This window comes from Balaenoptera acutorostrata, chromosome 13 (assembly GCF_949987535.1).
Source record: "Balaenoptera acutorostrata chromosome 13, mBalAcu1.1, whole genome shotgun sequence".
Classification (NCBI taxonomy): Eukaryota; Metazoa; Chordata; class Mammalia; order Artiodactyla; family Balaenopteridae; genus Balaenoptera; species Balaenoptera acutorostrata.
The window spans coordinates 59,684,196-59,699,580 of record NC_080076.1 but is presented as its reverse complement, the minus strand read 5'-3'; the positions used below and the strand labels follow the sequence as shown (position 1 = coordinate 59,699,580).

The window sequence follows — 15,385 nt, the reverse complement described above, 5'->3', positions numbered from 1 at the left end:
TCATCGAGTGTCTCTGACATGCCAGGCAGTGTGCACGGTGGGGACACCGTGGTAAGCAGCAGCAGCCCTGGGATCTGATTCTAGTGACGGGAGATGGTGGTTCATGAAACAATCATACCACAATGCATAGATGCCATGGTGGCACTTCCGGAGCCCTTAATGAGGGTGTATGACCCAGTTATGGAAGTTGGAAAAGAGGAATGGAAAGGGGCCAGTCTGAGCAAGCAGAGGAAGGGGGCACGGTTCAGGAGCCCGGCGATAACTCAGGGCATTGAGGCTGCGTTAGAGGGAGTTGTCCCTGCCCTCAGAACACTGACGTGCAGATGTTCTAAGCATCCCACTTATGTCTCTGAGAGCTCACTCTTGTCGGGGGAAATTGGAGACCCGAGAAGGGACTATTACAGGCTGGAGGGTGGGGAGGGGAGATGTGCACAGATCCAGGAGATTAAGGTAAAATGCAAAGGACTTGGTGATAGAGCTGGTAAAGGAGCTGATGGAGTAAGGTGCCAGGAAGACACCAGGGTTTCTAACTTGTATGGCTGGAGACAGTGGGGTCATTCACTGAGCCCTCTCGTACCTGGTGCTAGGAGTTATTTCAGGGTTTTTATTTAGGGTTAATGTGCCATGATACCCATACTGAAAAGTACAGCTATGAGAAAGAGATACCTGCTTCGTTCACAGAGCTTGCAATCAAATCATGGAGCGGGGGAGGGAGTGTTGAAGATATTCTGTCTCCTAAGATTTGTTTAAAGTATGGCTGTGACATAAACTTGGCAATGGTAATACACAAAGACGCTTCTTCCAAAGGGGTTGGGAGGTCTTAGCACTTGGGTGCCCTGGGGGAGGAAGAGGCTGGGGATTAGGAGACATTATTGGCAGATAAAGGAATGATCTGGTGATCATTTTGAAAAGGTCAAAAGGTGCTGTGAATCACTGAATAAGACCATAATGCAGGCCAAGTGGAAAAACACAGTACAGGCTTCAAGCCTGAGATTACAGAATCTAAGACTCATCTTTCATGGGCATGCCAAGTGCAATCAAAAGAAGTGAGCCATTTATTGGGAGCAAGTGGGATGAGAGTGATTTGTGAAGGCGGAGGGTGGACTGAACTTCTTTTCCTCCAGCAGCCTCTTAAAAGTATTCACTGCCTGATCACTGCTACATCTTTATAAATATCACCATGGCAACCACTGATATGAAAAACAATACTAGCCTGGACACGTCTGCTCCAGCTGATGCGACAACTCCCACTGCAGTGGTCATTTCCATTGTTTGTGGAGATGAGTGAGGAGGGTCCTGCCTGGACCTTGTGATATTTTCCTTTATCCTGAGAAGACAAGTGCCCATTAAATCCCCCCTGATGTTAAGTGGCATTTGGGGAGGTGGCTACACCATTCTTTATTTTCTTCTCTGAGGATGTGGCGAGAGGTACATCCTGCTGGTCTCCTCTGTGTTGGTCTGGGGTGAGGATGGGGAATCTTTTAGGGTGGTTGGGAGACTCTGCCCAAATCAGCTCCACTAGTGGATCTGGAGGAGGTATGCTGCATATAACTCTGCACACGTTTTGACCATATATTCATTCCTCCTTATATTTAGTTTTTTCCTTCTGGATCTCTTCCTTCTGGTGTCCAGTCCCAATCCTGGGCAACCTAACTCTGTGATTCTGTCCCTCTAATCACTCTTCACCCCAGAGTCCCATCTTTTATAATCCCTGCTCCTTTCTTCATCTTTTATAATCCCTGCTCCTTTCTTCATTCTTTCATTCAGTAAACACGTATTGAAAGCCTTCCCTCTGCCAGGCATTGTTCTCTGTGGCTGGGACACCCAGGGAATAGGACCCCAGAACCCCTGCCTTTGTGGGACTCACATTGAGAATGTCAGGGGACAGACAGTAAACATAATCAGTAAGGAAATGCTGGGTATGTTAAGTTTTTTGTTTTTTAAGTAGAGTAGGGTGGGAGTGCTGGGTTAGCTGGGTCAGTTTATAATCAGGTCTGCAGGGGCTCTTTGAGGAGGCGGCACGTGATCAGACTTGAAGGAGATGAGATGTCAGCATAGCAGAGAGAGGAGCCGAGGGTGGGCTGTGCCTGGCTTGCTTGAGGATCTACAAGGAAGTGAGAGTGAGCGAGGCACTGGGAGTGTGGTTGGTAGAAGAGGCCAGAACAGTGAGGGCAGAGGGTACAGTCAGGAGGCCTTTGGGGCTTTGGATGTGAGTGACGTGATCTGGCTTGTTTCACTAAGATCACAGTATCTTCTGTTTGGAGAATGACAACAAAGGTCCCAGGGAGGCAGAAGAGGGAGATGTGATGACACTCTTGCAGGAACCCAGAGAGGGATGGTGATGGCTTGCCCCAGAGTGCTAGCAGTGGGTGTGGTGGGATTCTGGATAGATTTTGAGGGTAGAGCCCCTAAAATTCACTCATGGATTAGAGCATTCCCCTTTGGCCTTTTTCTCAAACTCGAAATAGTAGTAGAATGCTCTTCTTAGTAAAATAGATCCATCTGTATACATGGATTCCATGTAGGGTATAGCTTTTTAAATTTGATATTTCCCTTTATGTAGAGGAAATTCCAGCTGAACTGATGGAATTCTGTAGGAACAACTGAACATTGTGGTTAAGAGCACAGGCTCTAAAATAAAATTGCCAGGTCCACGACTTCCCAAAGTGTGACCAGGACAAGTGACTTAGCTGCTCAGTGGCCTTGGTTTTATCATCTCTAGAATGTGGATCATAAGAGTTCCTGCCTCACAGAACTGTGAGGAATAGAGATATAAAGCACTTAAAACAGTGTGGGAAGGGCTTCCCTGGTGGCGCAGTGGTTGAGACTCCGCCTGCCAATGCAGGGGACACGGGTTCGAGCCCTGGTCTGGGAAGATCCCACATGCCGCGGAGCAACTGGGCCCGTGAGCCACAATTACTGAGCCTGCGCGTCTGGAGCCTGTGCTCCGCAGCAAGAGAGGCCGCGATAGTGAGAGGCCTGCGCACCGCGATGAAGAGTGGCCCCCGCTTGCCACAACTAGAGAAAGCCCTCGCACAGAAACGAAGACCCAACACAGCCATAAATAAATAAATAAATGCTTAAAAAAAAAAAAAACAGTGTGGGCACATGGTAGGTGTTAAAGAAAAGTTAGTAATAATTATTTTACTAGCGTTTGCCTTAAGTTCTTTTAGAATCATCTTAGACTGAAAACAACCAGAGTATTCTTTCTATATTCATGTTCTTAGAGACTTTAAGCGGACTTTTCCTGTTCTCTAATATGTCCATGGTAGTAGAAATAGTCATTCCTTAACCCCATGCTTCTCTGCCTTCATAGCTAATGCAGTGTCTTCTCATTGCTTACATTACTGTAAAGTTACTGTTTTTGAAAGTCAAAAAACAATTGAAGATTGCCGATTTCATGAGATTTAACCAAATATGTGTGTGTGCGTATATGTACATTTGACTGTAGAGGTAGAAGCCTTTTGGGTCTAGCTTGGGAGTCAGACCACCCAAGTTTGTATCCTGGCTCTACTGGTCATGGCCGTGTGTCCTTGGACATACTGTTGAACCTGCTTCTGCCCCGTTTCCCCCTTCTGTCAAATAAGGGCAATCATAGGATCTATCTCATAAGCTTCTCATGATGATGAAACAAGGTATTCTCATAGACTAGCTCGTAAAACAGTTCCTTGCACAAGGTAAATGCTCCATAAATTTTGGCTCTTAGTAAAAATAGTGATCCCTGGGCTGGGCACCATGATGTTGAATCCCAATGCCTGAACACCCCTGGGGGAAATCGCTAGCTCCAGTTCATAAAATGTTAAGATTATATTTATTTAGACATGATTCCCTACTAGACCCCTCTGATTACATGCTGGAATCTTCTATCATCCACCACCTAAGATACTCATGAGTGTGCAAGTGTATTTTCTCTACTTCACAGAGGAACTTGGAATAAAACTGAATGATGTTTTTTTTCCTTTGGGGTGTTTGAAGAGTTGTTGAAATTCTAGTCATGGTATTTACTGTTATGAGTTCTTTGTGCCTGTTGTTAAATATGCCAGCATTTTATTGACACATTACTATGAAACGGGCAGCCAGCTACAGTAATAAGTTTCCCCTAAAGAGTGTGAGTATCAACAAATCTGATGGCAGGCACTGCCAAGGAAACTGAAGATGTGTTCAAAAAGCAACTAGCTTCACAGAGGACAAATAGGTACATGCATGTTTAATCCAGTGGCTTCTGCTTGAAGGTATAAACAGATATAAACTTATATGAATTTTTATTTTTATGGCGTCCTTCTTTTGAGGAATTCTTAATATTCAACTTAATTTTGTGCTTCAGCCTTCTCTTGCCCTTGTTTCTCAACTCTGCCTAGCCTTAAAAACCACTTGGGGAATGTTAATATTGATGCCTGCCCTTCATTCTCCAGAGGTTCTGATCTAATTGGTTTCGGGTAGATCTCAAGCATCAGTTATTTTTTAAAATATTTTTAAATTTAAACTTTTTATTATGAAATATTTCAAATGTACACAGAGTACAGAGAATTATAATAATAAGCCCACATGTATCCATCACGCCACCATGATAATGAACTTCAGTTGCTATTTTTTAAAATCTCCCCTACGTGATTCTTCTGATGCACTGCCATGGTTGAGAACCACAGCTCTATTCTAATAAGACAGAAAATGGAAGGAATATTTCAATGGATATTGATATCAAGAGAAGCTTAAATTTGGGAATTCCCTGGCAGTTCAGTGGTTAGGACTCCGCACTCCCACTGCAGGGGTCATGGGTTCGATCCCTGTTCAGTGAACTAAGATCCCACATGCCCCATGATACAGCCAAAAAAATAAACAAAAATAAAAAGAGAAGCTGAAATTTGTTCAAGGCCACACAACAATTTTAAGACATCATTCAGTACTCTGTTCATCAAGCCATAATGGCATTCTTGAACATGTATGTGGTATGGCAAGTGTGTGCCTGCTTGATTTTGTTAAAGAGTGGAATAGTTTGGGAACGGGCATTGGAACACCTGGGAACATTTCAGAAAAGGGCTTAGAAATATAATGGTTTCCCGTTTAGAATCTTTAGACCTTGACTCAAACAATATTGTGCCCACCCACTGGATGCAACGCAATAAAACCTAACTCAGAGATAAAAGTCTGATGAGCAAGGATGGGACAAGTGGGTTAGAGCTGATGGATCAGAGAGGTCATGTAGGAAGGGAACTGGTCATGGAAATTATCTTCAGATTCATGGAGAAAAAGTAATGAACCAATGGCAGATTAATCTCAACCTCTAATGGAGAAGTTTTGTAGGCTCTTCCATAATATGTATACACACACACACACATATGTGTTTATCTGTATCTCAGTATATCTTAATGAAGTCAAGATTTGAGTTGCTACCTAAACAATGAAAAATAGTGGGCAAGCCCTGGTTCCTGGGTGGCAAACACTTGGAAAACAATTTGATCTCAGGGATGGACAGGACTTTAAATATGCTCTTGCCCAATTGCCCATCTGTAAGAGGAATCTCTTCTGGGGCATTACTGACAGATATCATGTGGTGTCCCCTTGATCCTTCTAGCTGGAGACCCCACTGCTCATAAGACAGCTGGTCCATATTAGTATTATCTTTTATTGAGCTGAAATCTCATTCTTTAACATCGCTTTAATGAAAGAAAATATTTCTGATGCCTCCCATATTACCTTATATTATTTTTGTTACTTAAATATATACAGATGTAAAACTAGGTTTAAATTCATCATGCTGTAGTTCTCATCAACTATAAAACCAAACTAACCTTACAAATGATATGAAAAATACAAGACCTATAAAGTAACAACATACTAATGGGATTAATGATCTTGTTTTTCCGAAATAAAATCCCTCACGTTGTGCTTAAGGGTAGAAAGATGTAGCCTCTGGTCGATTTCTTTATTTAATTTGGTTCACTAGCTTTCACTAATCAGCACAGGGTATGCCTGTCTGTATATATATGTTATAGCAAAAGGTATGAATAACTTAAAGTTTCTATTTGCTGGGTTTGGGAAAGTCAAATCTCAAACTTAACTCAAACTGCCAGCAATTAGTTTTCCATTTACCATTTTAATGAGACATCTCTTGGCAACTTTTTCAAGATGTTTTTTGTGTACTTGGAAATTAAGGTCAGAGTTGTAGTGTTATTGCAATCTTCGATAAATGGGCATCAAATCCAATTATTGACGGAACTGGGTACAGAACAATCTTTCATTGTTATTTATTACTATACTTACTGCAAATGAACTGCTGTTGCAAATTGATGCACACATACAACGACAGGATCCAAACAATAACTCTTCTGGCAAAATGTGTGCTGACTGCCGTAGTGTAGGCTCCGTACAGTTCGTGGCTGAATGAGGCTGTCCTGTCACTTTTCTCTGTCCCACCTTCTGTGAAACATTGGTGTGAACAATACACCAACTTTCTGACCTGTGTCATTATTGCTGTACCCTGGTCACCTAGATCAGTGGTTCTCTAAACCAAGTGGGATTTTGAATCACCTGGGGAGCTTGTTCAAAGTGCCTGCTCTCTGGATCCCACCCCAGAGGTTCTGGTTTGCTTATTCCAGGGGCTGGACCCAGGAATCAACATTATTTAACAAGTACTCCGAGGGATTCTGATATAAGTGGTACTTTTACTGCTTTCCAAGATTATTGTTGACATGCAAATATAAAACTTAAACTCTTCACAAACCACCTGGATTGAGAAACTCCAGCGCCCTTCTCAGATTTCTATCATTTGCAAATAAGCCCTTTTTTGATGTTCTGACAAGTGCCTGATAAACATCTTGAACAGGAGAGAGTCAATAGCAGAAGCTTTCTTTAAGATGGCTTTGACCTATTAAGCACCAAATTTATTTCAAGGGGCAAAGATAGTCTAATGATGTTTTCATTGATTTCCAGAACATTCTGGAAGCTGTGGACTATTTTCAGGTTGTACCCACACTGTTAAGTATGCATGCACAGGGAGGCATTGAACATAGCAAATAAAAGTCCTGGAAAACAGGAATCAAATCGAGCAGCAAAGCTGACATTTTTCTTGGAGTAGTCATAGCTGTATGTTTCTTCAGTTTACAAAGTTAACTATCGCTTGTTTGCCTAAAGAGGAGAACATAAACCTGGAGACAGAGTCCACAAGTTAATAAACCAGACATCTGAATGTGTCTTATTACCATTTTTTTCTTCCTCGGTTCATTCTTGTTGATTGCTGTTAGGATGAAATAGGATTATTTACAACTTTACAGGAGACTGAGGGGCTTGCTGGCATTCATTTTATGTCTTTTCGGGGGAAGTGATTAAAATGTTAACTGCCTTGGCATCATTCAGTAGTGATCATCTGTTTGGGGTATCAATATGGTCTCAGATGGTGAATCGCTTGGGCGTTGAATTTCCTAATATTATAGGTTACCAACTTCCATTACTTATATTTTGCCACTATACACAAAATACCCAAATATAAAATATTCTTTATTTTTACTTAAGGGGAAGAGAATAGACTTATTCAACGTTTAAACTTTATAAAGAACTGAGGATTAGAATAACCCTTAAAATTTTATTGTTAGAAATTATGCTATTTATTTATTTTTATTTTTATTTTTTGGCCGCGCCGTGCGGCATGCGGGATCTTAGTTCCCTGACCAGGGATCGAACCTGGGCCCTTGGCAGTGAGAGCAAGAAGTCCTAACCACTGGACCACTAGGGAATTCCCCAGAAATTATTCTATTTAAAAGGGCTGAGATTTCTAAAATTTACTACAAATGAAGAAAGTAAAAAATTATTTAATAAGGGTATATTTTAATGCAATGAAACTTACATGATATATATTAGTCCCATCTTTTTGACTAATATTTTTACAAGAGTACAAAGACAGGAAGGACGCAAATATGGAATTTTGATGAATAGGAATGATTTTTAATTTTTCTAATTTTAATTTTATATTGAAGTATAGTTGATTTACAATGTTGTGTTAGTTTCAGGTGTACAGCTAAGTGATTCAGTTATACATATACATATATCCATTCTTTTTCAGATTCTTTTCCCCTATAGGTTATTACAGAATATTGAGTAGAGTTCCCTGCACTGTACAGTAAGTCCTTCTTGATCATCTATTTTATATACAGTATATGTGTGTATATGTTAGTCCCAAACTCCTAATTTATCCCTCCCCCACCTCATTGCCTCTGTGATAACCATACATTTGTTTCTATGTGCATGAGTCTATTTCTGTTTTGTAAATAAGTTCATTTGTATCATTTTTTTAAGATTCCATATATAAGTGATATCATATGATATTTGTCTTTCTCTGTCTGACTTCACTTAGTATGATAATCTCTAGGTCCATCCATGTTGCTGCAAATGGCATTATTTCTTCTTTTTTATGGCTGAGTAATATTCCATTGTATATATATATATATACCACATCTTCTTTATCCTTTCCTCTGTCGATGGACATTTAGGTTGCTTCCCTGTCTTGGCTATTGTAAACAGTGCAGTGAACATTGGGGTGCATGTATCCTTTCAGATTATGGTTTTCTCTGGATATATGCTCAGGAGTGGGACTGCTGGATCACATGGTAGTTCTATTTTTAGTTTTTTAAGGAACCTCCATACTGTTCTCCATAGTGGTTGTACACTCCCGCCAACACTTTAGGAGGGTTCCCTTTTCTCCACACCCTCTCCAGCATTTATTGTTTGTAGACTTTTTGATGATGGCTGTTCTGACCAGTGTGAGGTGATACCTCACTGTAATTTTGACTTGCATACAAATCATTTTATTTTCCATTAAGATTATGTTTTGATTTTTTGAAGGCATTGAATCTGTTCCATATCTTAACAAAAAAGGTAGAAAAGAGCTCTGGATCTTGTGGGGAACGGTTTTTTTAATGATGTACTAGCAGGGGGAAGTACATCACATGTTTTCGTATATTTTGTGGTGCACTTGTACTTATTGGCATTTTAAAATTTCGCTTTGCATCTGTGCTCTGCATGTATGCAGACCCCTGAAATGATGTATACAAACGTGGAATGAAGGAAGCATCTGGAAGCTTTGCTGAGCTGTTAACTTGACACTATTCTTAGAACCTAGAAACTCTCAAATGAATTTTTATTTCAAAAGAGTAAGCTTGTTGCTTTTGAATTATGCATTCATCCCTGTATTTCCCTTATCTATGGTCCCTGGTAACGCCCTGGCTAAAGACTTTGTGTCCTCATTTCAAGGACTTAATATGCAATTCAGGTGCCTGACATTATCCTGAGCATGGAATAAGTCTCAACTAGCTACTGCGAGTGTTGTTAACATTTTACTAAAGCAACTGACTATGAGAAACAGTCAACTTAAAGGGCTGAAGAATATGGAGATATTTTTAAGTACCACATGCTTTAATGAAGGGTAGTCTGAGATTGTCGACAGGGCTGCATGCCTGTTAGATCGGCCGCATCTGTAGGGTTTGGTCAAGCCTCAGTGTTCTCCCAGTCCTCGTGTTGGAGGGCAACGTTCTGATGGGATCACTTGATAGATGCTCCATCATCTCTTCCTGGGGTCTTGTTGATGAGGTTGACAGTACACCCTGACATCTTGTTGATGAGGCTCTAATACAACCGGCAAATGCTGCCCTTGCCTTGGCTGTCAGGCCGCAGTTATCATTTTTTTTTCTTTTGCTTTTTCTTTTTTGGCCATGCCATGCGGCTTGCGGCCTCTTAGTTCCCCAACGAGGGATCAAACCGGTGCCCCCTGCAGTGGAAACCTGGAGTCCTAATCATTGGACCACTAGGGAATTCCCTGGAGTTATCGTTGCTCATCAGGTAGCAGGGTACCAGTGAGTAACCAAGGAGTCGGTATGCTGTGGATGCTTGTGGTTGGATGGAGGTTCGTGGGGAATCCTGTCTCTACAGCTTGGGATGAAGTTACACACTTATCTTACCTAAAGTTAGCTGTGTCCCTTTTCTCTGGATGGCTTGTTGGCCTTCAGTGATGTATCTTCCCTACAGTAGAGCAATTTCAGGAAGCCTATTGTAGGGTAAGCCTTAGTTATGGTGGTAGAGACCAGAACGGGCATCCTGAGACCTGGGCTTGGAGTCATGGAATCGTTCCCCGCATTTCATGGAGTATTTCGGTACTTCCTGTGTGAACACAGAAAATTTGGGATCTGACTGAGTTCTCAGGCCAAATCTGCACTCACTCTGGGACTGTCTGAAAGGCATTCCTTTGACCCAAGAACTACTTTTCTGTAACCCACTCAAACAGCACCATGAGGGGTCTCACACTGACAAGAATAAAAAGTTCTCTGGGGGTACAGTGGCTTTATTTTTGATAGTGAGAGGGATGCAGGGTGACGTTGGTCTTTTATGAAACAAAGCAAATCCAACTATAATGGTATCACCACCTTGTCTTCTCCTTTATTTTGTTCCTTTCCTTCTCTTTTCCATGTGGAAGAGCTCGTTATTTTATTTCCTGACGAGCGTTAAAGTGTAGGTTTTTCCTTACTGCTTTTACTCAGCAGGTATTAATATGTGTTCATGTCTTTTTATTTTATGGAACCCTAGTATTTTTGAAACATAAGGAATTTTGGAAATAGTCCTGTATTTTATATGTGAGGAAACGGAACCCTCAAAGTCAAGTGACAACTTAGTGCATTATTCAACGTCCATTCATTCATTTAGCAAAAGTGTTCAATGCTTGCTTGCAATGTACCCAGTGAGGCACTGTGGGGGGACAGATGACTAGCAGGGGCTTTGGCATGATATTCACAAGGTAGAAGGAAGAGAGTTTATTACAGAGATGCAAGCAAGATACTGACAGCTAGCTTTGTGCTGCTCATGAATTTTCGTTTGGCATTTCTTTTTCTCCATATGTGTGCTAGGAAAAACAAAAAAAAAAAGAATAGCAGAGAGCCTTGGTCAAACCCAAAGGGTTTCATAGTAACTGCTTCCCACATTTACTGTTAAACTGTGAAGCAGTATGGTGTTTACTCCAAATTTTGAATTTATGCAGTATTAGGATAAATAGCTAGGTACTTCTAACTTTCAAAAAATAATATTTAGTATTTGAACATTTCCTCCCAAGAAAATAGACATTCATACACTATTGCTGATTTTTTTCCATCACTAGAAAGATTAAGATTCATGAGTCAGGGAGAAAACAGTTTGCTTTCAATTTTAAAAAAATAGCAAAAATACAGCAATAAAATGAATGAGAATATGAAACCATCTCTGTCTCAAATGATAATGCCAATGTGGTATATATTGTAAACAATACAATTTGTTCAAGTCCACTTTTAAAGGAAAGTGCTTTACTGGGAGATCAGCTCGGTGCTTTGTGACCACCTAGAAGGGTGGGATAGGGAGGGTGGGAGGGAGATGCAAGAGGGAGGAGATATGGGGATATATGTATACATGTAGCTGATTCACTTTGTTATGCAGCAGAAACGAACACAACATTGTAAAGCAATTATATTCCAATAAAATGTTAAAAAAAATGAAAAAAAGATAAATTTAAAACATAAGAGAAACATATTGCTTCATGTAAAACAGAATTATAAATTGATATGAAAACAATTTTGAGAATTACTTTGGATTTATGTGTTATGATTTATGTGATATCAGGTTTAGTTTGGTATTACAGGTTTACTTCTGCCCCTAATCCTAGTACTCCTTGCATTTTCTTCCTAACATTATGCAGTTAATAAAAACAATGGATCCTTTATAATAAACAACCTACATAAATTTAAAAAAAAGGAAAGTGCTTTAGTGTGCATATCAAAAAAGGAAAATAAATCCTTTCTTTATTCACAGATCTTATATGTAACACACACCAGCATATATGTACAGATGTGATACGTGTATATATATATATGTCTAACACTTGTGGCCCCCGATAGGAAATTAACACAGGTCATCATCCACAAACGCATCCAGTATTTGAACTGACCCTTTATCTGTCACTTGAAAGACAGTTTAGGTCTTTGTTATCTCTGGTACTCGGAACAATGCCATAGTCACCTCCTGTCAGCTTCTGGTATTTGCCCATCCTTTCTAGTCTTTTCAGTGTTATCAGAATAGTTTTCCTATAACATGACTTAAGTCACATTTTCTTCCTCCAAAATTTTTCAAAGCTGCATATCTACAGAATACAGATCCATAAACTCCACAGAAACACAGGAACCACAATTTTCCAAACTTCTCTCTTATACAACCTGAAAAATGTGAACAATGCCCCCTCCCCTTTCTTTTTTTTCATTTCCATTTTCTGGTTTATTAAAGGATACTGAGTTCCTTGTGCTATACGGCACCCCCACCCCCACCCCATTGCCATCTTCCCTGTCCTGGAAACACAGGCCAAGTCTTCCCACCTCCTGGGGCCTCACCGACAGAGCAGGTCCAGAAGCTCTGCCACAGCCATTTAACTCTGCAGCACATCTTTGGCACTGGATAGTAAATGCAATACTTCTGTAAATCCATTTTTTCCCCTTCCTAAATGAGTCGGGGAGCTCCTGGAAGGGTGACTAGGAGTAGATGGAGAGGCCCTTAACATTTTAATAAATGTGCCTTCGTTACTTGGTTAGAGCTTAGATTCTGTGAGAGATCAGGAATAATTTCTTTTGCCTGCAAGTCGCTGTGCACCACCCCGCCCTCCATTTCAGTGGGAAGCGTTATCAATAATGACTTCTCTTTAGGCTGGGAAGTCTAGGAGACCACCTGTAACTGCAGGTTTAGGGTGGGGAAGGGGGAGACAGTGGGGAGGCGGGGGCTGCCCAAAGACAGGAAACCTCCTCCCTTAACCTTTAATTCAGATCTTCTCCATTAATTTAGTATTTCTGGGGCACCCACCCTGTGCAAAACGCCGCCAATTTGATTTCTTTTTTCTTTCAAAACGGGAAAAGAAAAAAAAAAAAACAAAACCCTGCAGTCCCTAAGCCAATAAATAACTCACCTGAAGGTCAGGAACACCCTCCCCCCACTCTCCCGGGGGTGTCTGGGAGGGATAGAGAGCCGGGCAGAAATCGCAGTGGAAATCCAAAGGCTAACGCGATTGGCAACGGTCTGGAGGTGTCGTCCCCGAGCGCGACCCTGCGCCACGATGGAGAAGGCAGCCGCGGCGCGACGGTCCTGAAGTCCCGCGGCGCCCCCTCCCCCGCGGCCGAGCCTGGCCGGGCGCCGTCCCTGGGCGTGTGCCCCGCCGCAGCCCGCGGAGCCTCCGTGGCTCCTGAAAAAGGGGGCGGGGAGCGCGGCGAGCGGCCCGAGTCTGCGGCTTCCTCCCCACGCCCGATCCTCCGCGCAGCGCCCAGAGGACGCGCGCCCGAGCCCGGTCCCTACGCCGCAGCGCGCCCGGGCCCCCGGCCCAAGCCAGGTAACTTTTCTGCCTGCGGAGTTGGGGGGGGATCCGAGGGGGGCTTGGGGTCGCGAAGTGCGCAGGGCGGGCCGTGAGCGGGCGCGGGGCGGCCCGGCGGACGCGTGGCTCCGGCGCCGCTCGTCCGCCTGAACCGCGGGAGCCCGGCGCCCGCCCCGCCCGGACCCCCGCGGGGACCCCCGCCGGGCCGAGCCCGGGTGCCGCGTGTCGCGCCCGGGGACGTGCCCGCTCCGCCGGCCGCGCTCCAGCATCGCGGGGCCGGCGCTCAGCCTGAGCCCTGGCCTCCGGCCTGGGGGCCTCACTCCGAGCCATGGCCGAGAGGGGCGGCTGGCTCCCCATGCCCCCGCTCTGTCAGTTTCCTCGCCCACCCCCCAACCCCGTCCCGGGCGCCATGTTTTGAGTTACCCCTCGGGGTAGGGTGGGGGTGGGGGCGGGGCGCGGGGGCGACATTGCGGCGCCGCCCGGGGCGGGGGCCGGCCGGCGGAGGGGCCTGGGCGCGGCGGCTGCAGGCTCGGCGCGGGCGGGCACGGCGTGGGGCCGGTAAGGTGTGCTCGCACAAAGCATCCCCGCTCGGGAGCGGCTGGCCGCTTTTATGTAACTTGTCCGCTTCCCCGAAGTGGGGCGGCGGCCCCCGGACGGCGGCGGGGGCTGCAGCCGGGCGGCCGGGGAGGAGGGGGCAGCGTCCCAAAGGGTTGGTTCGGGGCCGAGGGGCCGGGGGCGGCGCTGCTCACCTGGCGCCCCCGAAGCTCCGCTGCCTTGGGAGGCGTGTGCGCGGGCGGCTCTGCGGCGGCTGGGGGCGGGGAGCCCGGGGGGTGGGGGCCGCGGCTCGGAATCGCGGGAGTCGGGGGGTCTTAGCCAGTTCCTGGCGGGTGCTTCCCGGCTCCTTGCCGCGGGGGCCGGCTTTCTGGGATCTCCCCTCGTCTCTCGCCCTCCTTTCCCTCCCCCTTTCCCGTCTCCTCTCCAACTCTCCCCGCCATCTCACCCCCCCCACCCCCCGCCCCGCCAAGTTCACGGCTTCTGCAATGCGGTGGGTGTGGTTACCTAGTAAATTGACACTGTGGTCCTTTGCCGCCGGAGAGTTCTCTCCTTTTCGGTTTTCAGATTTCCGGATACAAAGTTGTCTAGGGGTTTCTCCTCCAGTTCCAGCCTAGGGTTAAAGTTGGGGAGAGATTGTTGCAGAACAAATAGAAAGATAAAGAGAACATGTGGTATTAATTACGCGTGGAGGCCGGCCTGAGAAATCCTGAGAGGGTCAGGCAGTCTGCTGATGCGGCGCTTGCATTACGTGTTTAAGTTGGGGTTTCAGCTTTTTTACATTAGGTTTGCGGAATTGCTTTTGCAGATATCCTGCCCATCCCTTTTTTTGGCCCAGTTTAGGCTCTCTGGGGCGGCCAGGTGTGCGTTGGAGTTTCTCCTGGTAACATTAACTTTCCTAGCAGTAGAGTCATCAAATCCAGTGCTGGAAACGTTCTTTTTGAGTTTTACACTGATTTTTAATGTCTCAAGGAAACAAAAATGATAATTTATGGTCATCCATTTATGATCCGGGAGCCCTGAACGCAGCACCAGTTACAGAAAATTAAGCAGAAAAGTCCTATTAAGAAAAAAGAGCACATCAAAGCTTGAGTGAACTCTGGGGAATGGGAGGTGATTCGTATCTTGGCTCAGTGTTTTTAAAAAATGCATGTTAATTTTGGTAGCAGACTTATAAAATTTAAATTGGAGTAACAAAGCCCTTGTAAGAGGAAATAAATTCTACATTGAGAAGGCTGACTTTAATTTATTAACTTCAGAAGGCAATGATGAAAATAAAATAGCTGAATACTAAATAGTCTCATTTGCATTATGATTTTCTGGTGGTTTAGAAAAGCAAAATACCAGATGCACCAGTTACTGCATACAGTTTATGGAACTAATACACTTTAGGCAAATAATTTTGGCAACACAGGACATGTTTTGTGAATGATTTATCAAGAAGGAGAAGAGAAGCCACTTAATTTGTAAACCCCTTTG

The 15,385-nt window shown here is 44.1% G+C and overlaps 1 protein-coding gene across 16 annotated transcripts in view; it reads left to right on the top strand.

Annotated features, from left to right (window-relative positions):
- The window catches only part of EPB41L3 (erythrocyte membrane protein band 4.1 like 3), a 226,594-nt gene that overhangs the window by 71,466 nt on the left and 139,743 nt on the right, over positions 1–15,385 (top strand). For 3 of the 16 annotated variants that reach the window (XM_057526596.1, XM_057526597.1, XM_057526592.1), the window contains exon 1: positions 13,031–13,372. The exons of 2 other annotated variants lie outside the window; for them this stretch is intronic. The gene's annotated coding sequence lies outside the window, so the exon portion shown is untranslated. Of the gene's footprint in view, positions 1–8,091; positions 8,114–13,029; positions 13,373–13,834; positions 13,913–15,385 lie in introns of those variants that run through there. 11 more of the 16 variants (XM_057526603.1, XM_057526605.1, XM_057526602.1 and 8 more) reach the window with 8 other exon arrangements.